The 14,990-nt window shown below is 38.0% G+C and overlaps 1 protein-coding gene and 1 non-coding gene across 3 annotated transcripts in view; both read left to right on the top strand.

Annotated features, from left to right (window-relative positions):
• The first annotated feature begins 3,022 nt into the window (after positions 1–3,022).
• Positions 3,023–3,129, top strand: LOC114238384 (U6 spliceosomal RNA). Its single transcript, XR_003623773.1, has one exon. It is a non-coding gene; the product is annotated as a U6 spliceosomal RNA (small nuclear RNA).
• Positions 3,130–4,855: 1,726 nt separating this feature from the next.
• Positions 4,856–14,990, top strand: part of LIPC (lipase C, hepatic type) — a 174,770-nt gene continuing 164,635 nt past the window's right edge. For both annotated transcript variants that reach the window (XM_007165943.2, XM_057544382.1), the window contains exon 1: positions 4,856–5,118. The gene's annotated coding sequence lies outside the window, so the exon portion shown is untranslated. The remainder of the gene's footprint in view (positions 5,119–14,990) is intronic.

Genomic DNA, 14,990 nt, shown 5'->3' with positions numbered 1-14,990 from the left:
TATTTACTGTGGCTAGATTTCTTATGGCTGTTTTTAACTGGTTTGTTTCTATCTGTTAGGCAAAAGGGAAAGACAAGGGTTTATGGAAAGAGGAGGCCCATCTCTCAGAGTTCACACAGAGCAGGTCCTAACACTGCCAGTGGTGTTTGTAAGGAGTCTTTGAAGGCCTTTCCATGTCTTTCTAAAGAGAAATCACCTGCCCTCTTCTCTGCAGAGGTGCCTCATTACAAGCTCTTTCAATGCACTGTTTTCTGTTTCACTGCCTTAAATCCAACTCGGGCTGCCTATGTTTTTTATTTCAATTCGTTTTCTCTGTTTTACGACATCTATTTGGATTTAATTTTTTTTCCTCCACCAAAAAGTCTAAAATCCCAAGTCAGATGTCTCCAAGGAGCTTATGTACATTTGCACAAACACTTGGAGATCCTTAAGAACTGCTTTACTTTCACAGAGGCTTGTGTTTACCTTTTATTTTAAGTGCTTTCAAGTCCATTCTCTTGAAGTACCTTGCCTTACCAGGAGCCCTGCTTTTTGTTCTTGTTGCCTTCTTCATTCAGAAGAACCATCAATCAGTTTCTGAAACAAGGAAGCTTCTGTGCAGAATTCAAAAGACACCACATCACAGCTGGTGGCAAGAGAGTGCAATGGGCATTGTTGTTTGTACACAGGCCTTCATCTCTGTGAGAAGTACCCCTGTTTGAAATGAATGAGGCAGACAAGAATGGTGGCTTCAAAAGCAACTATCCTCCTCTGGGCTTTTCTTGTTGAAAGTTCTGCGCAGCACTGTCACTAGAAAGTAAAGAGAATAAAAGGCAAATCTGCAGCAGGCTACAGGTTTCCTATACAAGAGACTCACATCTGGCCTCAGCCAGGCCGTGCGTCTGGATATTTGCCTTTACTATGTAGATTTGGGTTTGCAAGGTTAATGTGAAAGAGGCTGTTTATTTTTTCCCAGTGATTCTGCATAAAAATTACATAAACTTCCCTTACCAAGAGCCCAGAAATATGACAGCCTCCTCTCTTTCCTGGTGCCTCTTAAGGGTGTCATTTCTGGTAGGAGTAGAGCATCCATCACTAGTGTTGCCATGGTTATGGCTTCTGGACCAGGGGACTGGCTGATCCTTGGCCCAGCTCTTCCACTTAGCTATCATCAACTCCACAGCAGGAGGTTTCCTTATTCCCTGATTCATTTTGTATTTGGCTGGAATATTGGAGAGCACATAGTTTCTGTGGTACTTCATGACTCTTCTGTAGGTTCTTAGTGACCCTAAGGTTGATTAGGACATAAAGTCTTGGGCTAGTGGAAAAGTTAAAACAGTGTGCAGGGCTTACAGCAATCAGAGATGAAAAAGAAATAAAAGGACTCCAAATCGGAAAAGAAGAAATAAAACTGTCACTGTTTGCAGATGACATGATACTATATATAGAGAATCCTAAAGATACTACCAGAAAACTACTAGAGCTAATCAGTGAGTTTGGTAAAGTAGCAGGATACAAAATTAATGCACAGAAATTTCTTGCATTCCTATACACTAATGAAAAATCTGAAAGAGAAATTAAGGAAAAACTCCCATTTACCATTGCAACAAAAAGAATAAAATACCTAGGAATAAACCTACTTAAGGAGACAAAAGACCTGTATGCAGAAAACTATAAGACACTGATGAAAGAAATTAAAGATGATACAAACAGATGGAGAGATATACCATGTTCTCGGATTCGAAGAATCAACATTGTGAAAATGACTACACTACCCAAAGCAATCTACAGATTCAGTGCAATCCCTATCAAACTACCAATGGCATTTTTCACAAAACTAGATCAAAAAATTTCACAATTTGTATGGAAACACAAAAGACCTCGAATAGCCAAAGCAATCTTGGGAAACAAAAAGGGAGCTGGAGGAATCAGGCTCCTGGACTTCAGACTATACTATAAAGCTACAGTAATCAAGACAGTATGGTACTGGCACAAAAACAGAAATAAAGATCAATGGAACAGGATAGAAAGCCAAGAGATAAGCCCACGCACATATGGTCACCTTATTTTTGATAAAGGAGGCAAGCATATACAGTGGAGAAAAGACAGTCTCTTCAATAAGTGGTGCTGGGAAAACTGGACAGCTACAGGTAAAAGAATGAAATTAGAACACTCCCTAACACCATACACAAAAATAAACTCAAAATGGATTAAAGACCTAAATGTAAGGCCAGACACTATAAAATTCTTAGAGGAAAACATAGGCAGAACACTCCATGTCATAAATCACAGCAAGATCCTTTTTGACCCACCTTCTAGAAAAAGGGAAATAAAAACAAAAGTAAACAAATGGGACCTAATGAAACTTAAAAGCTTTTGCACAGCAAAGGAAACCATAAACAAGATGAAAAGACAACCCTCAGAATGGGAGAAAATATTTGCAAACAAAGCAACTGACAAAGGATTAATCTCCAAAATATACAAGCAGCTCATGCAGCTCAATATGAAAAAAAAAAAAAACCCAATCCAAAAATGGGCAGAAGACCTAAATCGACATTTTTCCAAAGGAGATATACAGATTGCCAACAAACACATGAAAGGATGCTCAACATCACTAATCATTAGAGAAATGAAAATCAAAACTACAGTGAGGTTATCACTTCACACCAGTCAGAATGGCCATCATGAAAAAATCTACAAATAATAAATGCTGGAGAGGGTGTGGAGAAAAGGGATCCCTCTTGCACTGTTGGTGGGAATGTAAATTGATACAGTCACTATGGAGAAATCTTGCATTGTTTGTATCTTTTAGAAGTGTCTTAAATTCTTTGGAAGCAAGGCTAAATATAAATGAAGTATAAATACATTCTCTAGAAATCCATTGGATTTTTTGCTTTTAGGATGGGAGAAAAAAAGTACAAAGGTTTTTCTGGCCAGGAAGGGAAACTGAATAATGCAAAGCACCTAGAACATATTCTGTGTAAAAAACAAATGGAATAATTTAAATGTATATTTTCTGTTGAAGAAAAAATATATGTACATGGTGTTCGATTCAACAGCATACATATTAAAATTGTAACGATACAGAGAAGATTAGCATGGCCTCTGCTCAAGGATGACATGCAAATTTGTGAAGCATCCCATATTTTTAGATGTTGGTCAAAGGGTACAAAACTCACGGCTAAAGGATAAATAAGGTCTAGGGATCTAATGCACAGCACGGTGACTATAATCAACAATACTGTATAATATATTGAAAGTTTTTAAGAAAGTAGATCTTAAATACTATCACCCCACAAGTAAAAAATATATAACATAACTATGTCAAGGGATGGAGATGTTAACTAACCTTATTGTGGTCATCGTTTTGCAATGTATACATGTCTCTAATCATCACATTGTATACCTTAAACATACATATACCAATAATAATTCAATGAAGCTGGAGGGGGGGAAGCTACAGAGGGAAAATATATATATATATATATATACATATATTTGATTGGATTCAAGAAAACTGGAATTTCTAGTACAATGGGAGGATAAGACAATTACACTCCTAAACTCAGGGAGCCCCCTGAATAATTAGGAGCCTGCCACAGAGAATCACACACACAAGAAATTTGGGCAGTCCCTTCAAAAGCCTGGGGTGGGCCATGTGGACACACCATACCATCAGGGAGGTGCTTAGTGGGTTCTGGGAACCCCAGTTTCTTGCACACAATTAAAGCTTTACAGGCAGTACCCTGGTGGTTTAGTGGTTAGGATTCCGGGCTTTCACTGCCATGGCCCGGGTTCAATCCCTCATCAGGGAACTGAGATCCCGCAAGACATGTGGTGCGGCCAAAAAATAAATAAATAAATAAAAGCTTTATAAGCATCTGCTGAACAAATGGAAAAGATAAGTAAAAAAAAAAAAAAAAAAAAAAAAATCAAACCATTATGCCTGTGTGCTAAATAAGTTCACAGATGATCTTCAAATTAACCCAAGTGGAAATGATTTAGCAGCCTCAGAAAAGTAGATGCTATAAAAGGCTTTAGTTCCTTTAATCCTCTCAACAACTCTTTGAGGTAGATGTTTTTATCTCCATTTTTTTTCAAATGAGGTTACGGAAGGTTAAGTAATTTGTGCAAGACCACATAACTAGTAAGTGAAAGACCCAGGATTTCAGCCCAGAGCTGTCTGATTCTAAAAACAGACTATTCCCTCTACTCCGATTTTTCCCAAGCTTTTCTCACGTTAAGAACACAAATCTGATGCCCCATTCCAGATGCACTGAATCAGAATCTCCAGGGAGAGACTTGGAAACATAATGTTTAACAAGAGATGAAATGATTATTATTATCAGAGAAGTTTAAGAAAACTGCTCTATTGCATCAGGTGGGAAGTGAACCCATATCTCCCTCTGACTGATCAAAGAGAAGTCATCAGAGACCTACCTGAAGCTCCTGCAACTAAAAATAAATCAAGTTATTCTGGAGTTTATCAGATGATAATATTATAGGATATTTATTCCTCAGTATGGTAATACAGCATTGTCTGATTTAAGGTTATCTGGATCCGAAAATACCAAGACCATTTTGGAAAGTTAAAAATGGGCTGTAGTTTAAACCTCAGACTTTCTTAGCTTTCCTCTCTGTCCCTCTTTGGTCCTTAGGAGCAGAAGTGAGTAAGAATTCAGTTTCAATTCCTAGCAGCTGTAACTGATGCAGAGGTTCCAGCTGTGCAGGGACTGGAGGACGGCTAGAAGGAGAACCACAGGCTGAGAATCAGTCCTCATGTCTGGGTGCCCACCAGATGGCTTTCATTGGATGTAGTACAAGTTACACGATCCAGGAAGTAGAAAACCCACCATTGTTTCGTTTGTTTTCCTTAGTTTCAGTTTTTCCCTGCCTGATGAGAAGAGCCAGGCCAGCTAAGCCTGCATCTTCAATACCCATTATGGAAGCAAATAACTTATTTGTACAACCTAAATGCTTGCTTAATTAAATGGAAAGCAAGGCAGTGATTTCTGACAGGGCTGAACTTAAGTCAAGTTGTAAAACTCCACAGTGCAGCCAGAAGCAGCGACGGACAGTTGAACTGAAACCTGGGAACACGTCAGGGGCCCTGGACCACTGCTTCTCAGCCATTTTATTGTAAGTTATTCCCATTATCTCAGAGAGAAGTTTGAGACACGGTTAGAGAAAAGGATGGAGCTGATTACCCCCATTTTGAACATAGATCTTTGTTTTAAGAACTTGCTTTATATGCTATTGCCAAGATACTTGCTTTGAATGATATTTCCAGGCATGATGTCTATAATAGCAGATAATAACTACCTTCTACATATAATAATTTAATATGCTTTAATATACTTCTATTCCTGAGTGTTCTTGATCTTATTTACTCTTCACAACAACTCTGTGAAGTTGGTACTCTTATTAACACAATTTTACAGAAAAGGAAACTGGTAGTCTCCTAACAGAATCATTAAGTAACTAGCAGAAAGTCCACAGCTCGTAGTTGCAAGCCCATCTCATATCACTATATCACTATGTTATCTGCATGCTAGAGGACTCCATATAACTAGGCCATTCATTTCTCAAAAAACAAATTCCCATATTGGAATAAAACATAAGACCCAACAATATGTTTGTTGCTTAAAGATAGGTACCTATAACAAAAAGATGCAGAATGCTAAAAATAAAAAAGTCTTATCAAGGAAACTCATACAGCAAAAAGAAAACAATTGGTAAAGTTGATATCATATAAAAGAGATTTTGAAGCCCAAAAGGTGGAGGGAGGATGCTAGGAGGCTCCTGGTTATAAAGAAAAATATAAAACCCACAGTGAAGACATGGATTACCAAAGTTAGAAATGCAAAGAGAAAGAATACTATACAATTAATATGTTAGAATGAGTAGATATATATTGAACTCAGTAACAACATAGACTATACATTTTTTTCAATGTATCGGGCATTGGTACATATATACTAACTCTCAAATAAGGTCCCAAAAGTAAATCCAGAGGAAAATTATATAGAAAATTATATATATATATTTTCTCACCACAGTGCAATAAAACTAAACGTTAATGATATAAGTAAAGAACAATGAAAGGGAGCCTTGGGCAAAATAATGATCTACTCTATAGTTTTGGAGGCAGACAGTCCAGGATTTGGATTACAACTCCATTCCTTACCGCTGCGTGACCTAGGCAATTTATTGAACCCCTCTGAACCTTGGACTCTTCATCTAAAAATGTGGCTCTACTTTGCAAAGTTGTTATGAATATTAGCTATAAAGTATGTAAAATAATATAATACTAAGATTTAAATGAAGACTAAAACTATACATAGTGTGATACCATATTTTTAATGTACTCATATTTTATTTAACTAGAAAAAAATCCAGAATATTTTTTTAATTTTTATTTATTTATTTATATTTTGTCTGTGTTGGGTCTTCGTCACTGTGCACGAGCTTTCTCGAGTTGTGGCGAGCAGGGGCTACTCTGCGTTGCAGTGCACAGGCTGCTCATAATGGTGGCTTCTCTTGTTGCGGAGCACAGGCTCTAGGCGCGCGGGCTTCAGTAGTTGTGACTCACGGGCTCTACAGCGCAGGCTCAGTAGCTGTGGCGCACGGGCTTAGTTGCTCCACAGCATGTGGGATCTTCCTAGACCAGAGATCAAACCCATGTCTCCTGCATTGACAGGTGGATTCCTAACCACTGCGCCACCAGGGAAGTCCCAAAATCCAGAAATTTTGTTGACTGAAAGCACAAATCTAGAAAATATACATCTAAGTACTAACAATGGTTATCTCTAGGCTCTGAAATTTGGGGTGATTATTGTTATTTTGTGTTATTTTTCTACTCTGAATATATAATAAGTTCATAATAAAACAACAGTAAATATGAAAATAAATATGAACTTCTTTAGATCATAGTAAAAGAAAAAAATAAATACTAATATACTGAGTGCCCTATCTGTAGTAGTTTCTGTAAACATTCAGCTATTTCAGCTGTTGCCACTGTCATCTTCAGTATGGTAAATTCTAGAATACTCTCAATTTCTCTCTCGCCCTCTCTCTCTCTATATATATAAAATATGTATTATATACAATAAATAAAATATAAATTTAAATATAAATTAATTATAAATTTAAATATAGATTATATAAATTTATTTCTATTTGTTATACATAATTTATATTATATATAGTATATATACTCTAACTATAGTATATATATAAAACAATATTGTGATAACTGACAATTTGAATATGGACTATGGAATTAGAAAATTGTATAGTATCAATATGAAATTTTCCAATGTTCTTAACTGTTAAATTTCCTAAGTTTTATAAGAGAAAATGTCTCTCCCAGGAAATATACATTGAAGTATTTAGGTATGTATGTACATCTGCAACTTATTCTCAAGTGGTTCAAAAAAAAATTCATATATGGAGAATGAATTATAAAGCAATCAGAGAAAAATAGAAACAAACAAAATATAAACAAATGGTGAATCTGGCTAAAGGTGAATCTAGTTTTTAACATTTCTGCAAGTTTAAAATTATATACAAATAAAAATTTACAATAACAACAAACAAATAAATGGCTGACAACTTCTAACAACAGCAACAAAAATTCTCCTAAGCAACAGGGTCAAGTAGAAAATTAAGGACATGATAATAATTCTGAAATATAAAATTGAAAATACCACCTATTAAAAATGAGGGGGGTATGAACAAATCAAGACTCAGAGGCAAAGATATAGATCTATGTGCTCTTATTTTAGAAATAAGAAATAAGTGAACTAAGCACTTGATTTAAAATCTTATGAAGAGCGTCAACATAAGAGAAAACAGACAGAGAAGAATAAAGATGAAGGACAGAAATAAACTAGAAATTAGAAAATTGGTAGCAATAAATAAATTTAAATGCTCATTCTATGAAAAGAGTATAAGATAGATTAAAACCCTTGTAAATATAATAAATAAAAGGTATTAATCAACAAACTTATAAAGAAGACTGGTGATTTAACAACTGATATAAAGGATTTTAAAATATAAATTATTGCAATGCACTATTTATTATAATCAATTTGAAATGTTTAGTCAAATGGACAATACAAAATATAAAACTGGCAAAACAAGATACAAAAACATGAAAATAATGATGGAGAAGGAAATTGAGAAAGTTATTAAAGAAATACCTCATCCACCAAAAGAAGTATGACCTAAACAAATATACTGAATAATATTTCTATGAATTCAACAAACAGATTTTCCCATACCACGTAGTCAGTTCCAAATCACAGAGAAACAAGACCTGATACTCAATTCATTCTAAGAGATAATTATCATCCTCATCCACAGATCTGTGAAAAATACCACACACGTACACACACGCATAAACACACAGGCTTAGGATGGTAAACATGCACAAGTACCAATTCCAATACAACTGGTTTGAAAAAGTTAGAAGCAGACTCAGGCACATAGCAGATTTTCCAAAAATAGTTTTGGATAAGTGAATAAATGAATACATGGGAATACATATAAATGAAGAAACTAATGCAGTCAATTAGCAGCATCTACTAAGGGCATGCAAGGTGGGAATGACTTGTGCATATCATCTATCTGCTAACTTTTACCAATCACTTCACCATGTCAGACCCAGTAAGCATAGGCAGAAAAATCATTTTTAACTGAACTTAGAGAATGCAGCTGTAACAAGAGCACATGGTGACCAGTAAAGGTAAATTCTAGGAATGTGAAAGATTATGACAAATCGCAGAATCCCTTTTATAAAAGAATTGCTTCTTTTTTTGGTGGGATTTAAAAGAAAAATTGAGGAAACGAAGACACAAAGGATTGGAGGGTGACAGAATACACTATCCCAAAATATGCCACTTTCGCATAAGGATTATTTTGAGTTACAGGCACTTGAAAAACATCAGATATGAGAAGGGCATTCTATCTCTCCTTTTCCTCCTAAAACAGGAGATAAAAATTCCCATATGGAAGATGCCTTCCCAGTAAAAGAAGAAACAAAACATTTTCCAATGGGGAATCAAAGCCAAGAGAATTCTGTACCAACAGACCCTGTTAAAATAATTTTTATCTTCCTTTAACCTCTCTTCATAATTTAGTTACTTTTCCACAGTTGCCTCTCTTTGTTCAACCCAGTATAAAAGATTGTAAGTTTCACCGTTTCTTTGGGTCTTTTGAGGGCTCCCATGTCATGTAACACTTAGATAAATTTGTATGCTTTTCTCTTGTTAGTCTGTCTTATATCAGTTTAATTCTCAGGCCCTGCTAAAAAACCCTAAGAGTATAAAGGTAAAATTTTACCTCCCCTACAGGATGTTCCTGAAGGAAAAGACTGATGAATCCGACTACATAAAAATTTTAAATTCTGTTCAATAAAAGACATCATAAGCAATGTGAAAAGACAATGCAAACTGGGAGAAGATATTTTTCTTACTGAAAAACACTTATGAACTAATAGAAAGGTGGGCAAAAGATATGAACAAGCAGTGGATAGCAGAGGAAATCTGAATGACCAACGGCACATATAAAAATATGTTCAACCTTACTAGTAATCAGAAAGATAAAAATTAAATCAATGAGATACCATTTTACATCCATCAAACTGGTGAGAATGAAATAATTCAGCACTATCAAATGCTGGTGATGATGTAGAAAAATTGGAGAAACATTCACATTTTGTTGATGATGTATTCATTGGTATAACCATTTTGAAGAATAAACTGTCAACATCTAGCAACACTGAAGAGATACATATCTCACAAGCCAGCAATTTCACTTCTAGGAGTAAACTCTAGAAGTTCACTTGTGAAAGATGGAAGTGTGTTGCAACATTGTTTGTAATAGCAAAAAACAAACACACAAAAAATAAACCACACAAATATCCATCAACAGAATGAACAAATTGTGATATACTCATACAATAGGGCCATTTATAGCAGTTTTATCAACAGAAGTAATCTCAAAAATATAATGCTGAATGAAAAAACAAATTGCAGATAGATGAGTATAATAACTTATACAAAATATGTTATATATTTATAGCTACGTACCTATGTTGCAAACATAAACAAAGATGAAACTCATAGGCACCAACTCAGGATGGAGTTGCCTCTGAGGAGGAGAAAATGAAATTAGGTTAGGGTAGAGGAACAGAGGTATACAGGTATATTTCTTAACAAAAACAGGAAGCATATACAGCAAAATATTAGGATTTGGTGGATCTGTGTAGCAAGGTGGTATTCACAAATATTCATTCTCCTGTGTACTTGAAATTACTAAAGTGTTTAATGAGCATCTCAATTTTAAAATACATAAAAATATATAAACTACTGTATAAAATACATAAACATCATTAACAGGTAATTCAGAAAGAAAGAAAATATCCAATAAAAATGGAGTTGATGGTAAATTCAACTTTAACTCACTAGTAAAAAAAATTAAAACATACATATACCATTTTGGCTTATCAATTGAGCATGAAATTTCAAAAATGTTAATAGCTAATATTAACAAGGGGGAAGGGTGGGCACACCCATTCACTGTTGATGAGGACTTAAGATGATACACATTTACTTAACATAGCAGTATGTACGAAAAGGTAAAAAAACATAGGTACATATATTTATAACTTTACCTCAGCAATTCCACTTTAAGAAATTTAAGCAAAGGAAGTGATCAGAAATGGGGACCAAGATTTATGCTTAAGTATGTTTATACCAGCACTGTTAATAATAGTGATATCTTAGATACAGGAGAGTTAATAAAAAACAATAGGGAATGAAGCCAATTATGGCACATCTATAGAATGCAATGCACCACAGCTGTTTCAAACAATATATTTTTTAAAGGTTTAAGCATTTACCCTGTCTTTTTTTTTTTTATTATTAATTAATTAATTAATTTTTTAATTTATGGCTGTGTTGGGTCTTCGTTTCTGTGCGAGGGCTTTCTCTAGTTGCGGCAAGCGAGGGCCACTCTTCATCGCGGTGCGCGGGCCTCTCACTATCGCGGCCCCTCCCGTTGCGGGGCACAGGCTCCAGACGCGCAGGCTCAGCAGTTGTGCCTCACGGGCCTAGTTGCTCCGCGGCATGTGGGACCTTCCCAGACCAGGGCTCGAACCCGTGTCCCCTGCATTGGCAGGCAGATTCTCAACCACTGCGCCACCAGGGAAGCCCTCAAACAATATTTTAAAAGAATATTTAATGCCACTGAAATATGTCATTAATATGTTGTTAAGACAGGTTATTAAAGAGTTTGTAAAGTATGTTTGCAGGTATTTTTTGAAAGACAAATATATAAACAGGAAAAATAATTTAGAGGTATCTATACAAAAATGTCACCAGTGGTTATCTCTGGATGGTGAAATTATGGATCTTTTTGGCTGTGTTTTTGATTTTATAATAGAAAAAGTTATTAAAAATAAAACATTCACCAAAATAAGCTTTGGTTGATTAAAGGTTTAAATATAAAATCTAATTATGGAAGAACTTGCAGAAAATTGAAAAAAAAAGTGGTTATCACCTCTCTGCGGGAATTTTAACGTTATCAGCTTTGAGGCTATTTAAATGATTGCACTATAAAAATCAGCATTACTAAAGATTTTTTTTTAAGAGGGAAAATATTTTTATCAAACATTACAAAGAATTAAGATCTATCAAAAATAGCTAATTCAAATTTGTAAGATAAATGTCAAGATTTCCAAAGATAAATAGGCAAAAGATGGGACCATTCCCATAAGGCAAATACAATTAGTAGACAAACAGTAGGAAAATGTTAATGCTCACCAGAAATCAAAGCAACGTAAGTGAAAGCAGTCTGAAAATGACGATTTACATATTCTGAAAGAAACAAAACAAAACAAAAAGGTTGAATGCTAATATTCAATGATGGTGAAGTTGCCCAGAAGTTGACTCATACATTCATTTATAGCAGTATTTTTCCCACCCTTCAGCCAGAAATGTTACTGATACCGACCACGGTTCTTGGCCTTCCCCAATCCATAGAAATTGATTAGAGGCCAGACAAGAAATTCAGGCAAGTCTTTACTGGGGCTCCTGCTGTAGCAGGAGGGAGCAAAATCAAGTAACAGGTGCCCTTGCTTGCTCCCTGAGGGGGTGGGGGCAAGCTGGTTCCTTATATGGGGTGAGGGTAGGGGTGTATCCATGGGTCGGACTGGAGGGATGGCTTTGGTGTTTTGCCCAGCGTCTGGTGGTGTTGAGTGCAGGGGGCATGTGTAGTACCCTGCTTTTGCTCCTGGCTCTTCAGAAGTGGCAGTTGGGTTTGGTCTTTTTGTACCTTTTGTCCAGAATTTGCCCCAACTGAGCATGCACAGAGTTATTTTTAGTCTGTTATAGTTTCTTTGCATTCTGTTGCTCGAGGAGAGGTATGTCCAGGTGCAAGCACTGCAGCACTTGCAGCAAAGGGTCCCAGGTCCCAGCCTGTCTCATTATCATTAAGAACTTGTTCTTAAGAAATAATTTGGCAAAAGCAGAAAAGTGCCTCCTCACTTTCCCAACTTCCAAGTGTTGAAACGCCCAGGGCTCAGCCCTTTGACACCTTCTCTTTAATATCCACATGCATTGTTTGGAGGATCTCACTTGTGCACTGGGGCCTCTCTCCTCCTGGGTCTCCAGGGAGAAAGCAAAACCAAGCAGTAATTTTCCTGGGGGGAGGGGGTAGGTTGAAGGCAGTTCAAGGGCTCTGAACTCAGTTTGGGGGCAGTGGGCAGCAAAGACAGGAAGGGTCAGCAAAGAGAGTCAGAGAGACGCCTAAAGCAAGCTTCATCGTAATATTAATTCCTTACCACGTTAATAACTAAACTTCCCAGGCTTTATCCACTAGGGAGTAAGGGTGAGGTCCCCAGGAATTCCCTCATTACAATAGCCCTCAGCTCTCCTGCTTCCCACTAGATCTCAGCTGCCCTTGACCCCTACTTCCTAAGTCTGCAGGTATTATTTTTGTGAGGTAGCCCATTCATATTTTGTCTTCCTTGCTGAAGCCCATGTAGGGGAGCCAAAATTTGCCACCCCAAAAGGTCTCTTTGAAAGGCAGATTATTTTGAGCTGAAAACAATTAAAGCCCAAAAGACTCAGGAAGAAACTGTGACCTTCTCCCTAACTACCTAAAAGAATTTAGACAGAGGGCCTGTTTCCAGAACAGAGCTATCACCAGAGACCTCTGCAAAGAATATGGGGTAAGTGTGGTGGGAAAAACACAGCAGGGCCTAGAGATCAGAGTCCACTCTGTGTCCCATTGTTTGTGTGTGGTCCAGCAAATGATTGTTTAACAAACATTTGCTTTTCCATCTTCATGTGAATTGCGTTCCTCTCCTCTGAAGTCCCAAACCACTACCCCCAACATCCTCTTGTGTCTTTAGCTGAAGATGGTATTTAAGGTGAGGGCTTTGGCCATTTTGGCCAGTTACTCAGTTTTTCTGGGTCTCTCCCATGTTATTAAACTTTTGTTTACTTTTTCTCCTGTTAATCTGTCTCCTGTCGATTTAATTCTTAGACCAGTCAGAAGAACACAGAACGGTAGAGGAAAATTTCTTCCTCCCCGACACCTATAAACCACTTAGGGTGGGCACTTCAGCACTCCCTCTATGCCTTCTAGGAGAGTCCTGACCAGCTAGGAGCCAGACCTTTCCCTCTGCTGGTGGCTGGCAGCTGCCTTGGGCCCCTGTGGCGACGAGGGGTGTCCTGCTCTTAGGTCAGGAAGCAGAACTGCTTGGGCCCCCAAGTCTCCTGAAATCTCTATGTTCCACAAACACACTCACCCACTTGACATCCCAGCCTGGGGTCTCTACTTCATGTGGGTTCTTTTATTGCTTAAGAATGTTTGGTTATTTACCATTCTTCATTCCCATGACCTTGTGAGGTTGGAATCACAGGTTTCATTATCCCCATTGTAGAAGCATCACAACAGTGTAGAACTGGACTCAAACTCAGATCTTCTACTGTCAAATCCACGTCTCTCTCCACGGCACCAAGCATGGCCAAAAGTAGGTATTGCTACACATATTGACAGCCTATCACTTTCTTCACTGTTTATACATTGCCTGTGAAAAACGGACAAGGGAAGTTACTTTTCTATCAAGAGCTAAAGCAAGCAGTTTTGCTCCAGAGATGATATGATAGCAAAAAGAAAGAATGCCCAGAGGCAAGGAGCCCTGTGTAAATCTGACTGTGTTCTCCCGGCCCCAAAATCCCAATTACACACCGGTTGACCGCTGAGATCTAATCGTCGCTGTTTCCTAAGGCATCGAAAGGATGGTTCTTCCTCCCAGGATTCCACCGCCCGCCCCCGCCCCCGCTCAGCCTGACAGTCAGGTTAAGCGATAGGAGTGGAATTGTGGAGTGAAAAATGGCTCTCTCCAGGGTATCACTCCAGTTAGCATACATTTAAAGGAAGCCTAGACACAGCAATATTTTCGTTCTCCTTTCCCTGAACTTTGCCTAGAGATAAAAGCTCGTTCCCCATCCTGGTCCACTCAGAGCAAGCACTTACTCAAGTGCCTTCTTCCCTGCAAAACTCAGGCTGCTCAGGAAAGGGGAGGGTGCCTGTGAGCCTCACCTGAATAATCTGGCACTTTCTCAAGTTGTGAGAACCGAAATTGGGGCTGATGGCACTGGGCCTTTCCAGCTGGGCCCCAAACAAGTGTTCTCCTGCCGGGTGTCATTTGAGCCAGGAGAACGAGACCGACTTTGGTTCAGAAGCAAAGGAAAGCTTTACTTTTCCGTCACAAAACGGAGAGGTGAGCGCTCGCACTGTAGAGTCGGCACTCCCCCCGACAGGCCGTGTGGTGGGCTGCTCTCTAGGGATCTCCTCAGCGGCGAGGGTGTGAACCTACCCAGGGGCCGGCACTGGGCGCACTGCGCACGCTCCCGGCGCAGCGTCTCTGCACACGGCCCGCCCCCACCGCCATCTTGAATTGCAGCGGCGCGTGCAGCGGTTCAGCGGAGGTGCTG

This window comes from Balaenoptera acutorostrata, chromosome 3 (assembly GCF_949987535.1).
Source record: "Balaenoptera acutorostrata chromosome 3, mBalAcu1.1, whole genome shotgun sequence".
Lineage (NCBI taxonomy): Eukaryota > Metazoa > Chordata > Mammalia > Artiodactyla > Balaenopteridae > Balaenoptera > Balaenoptera acutorostrata.
This window is presented reverse-complemented; position numbering and strand designations above follow the sequence as displayed.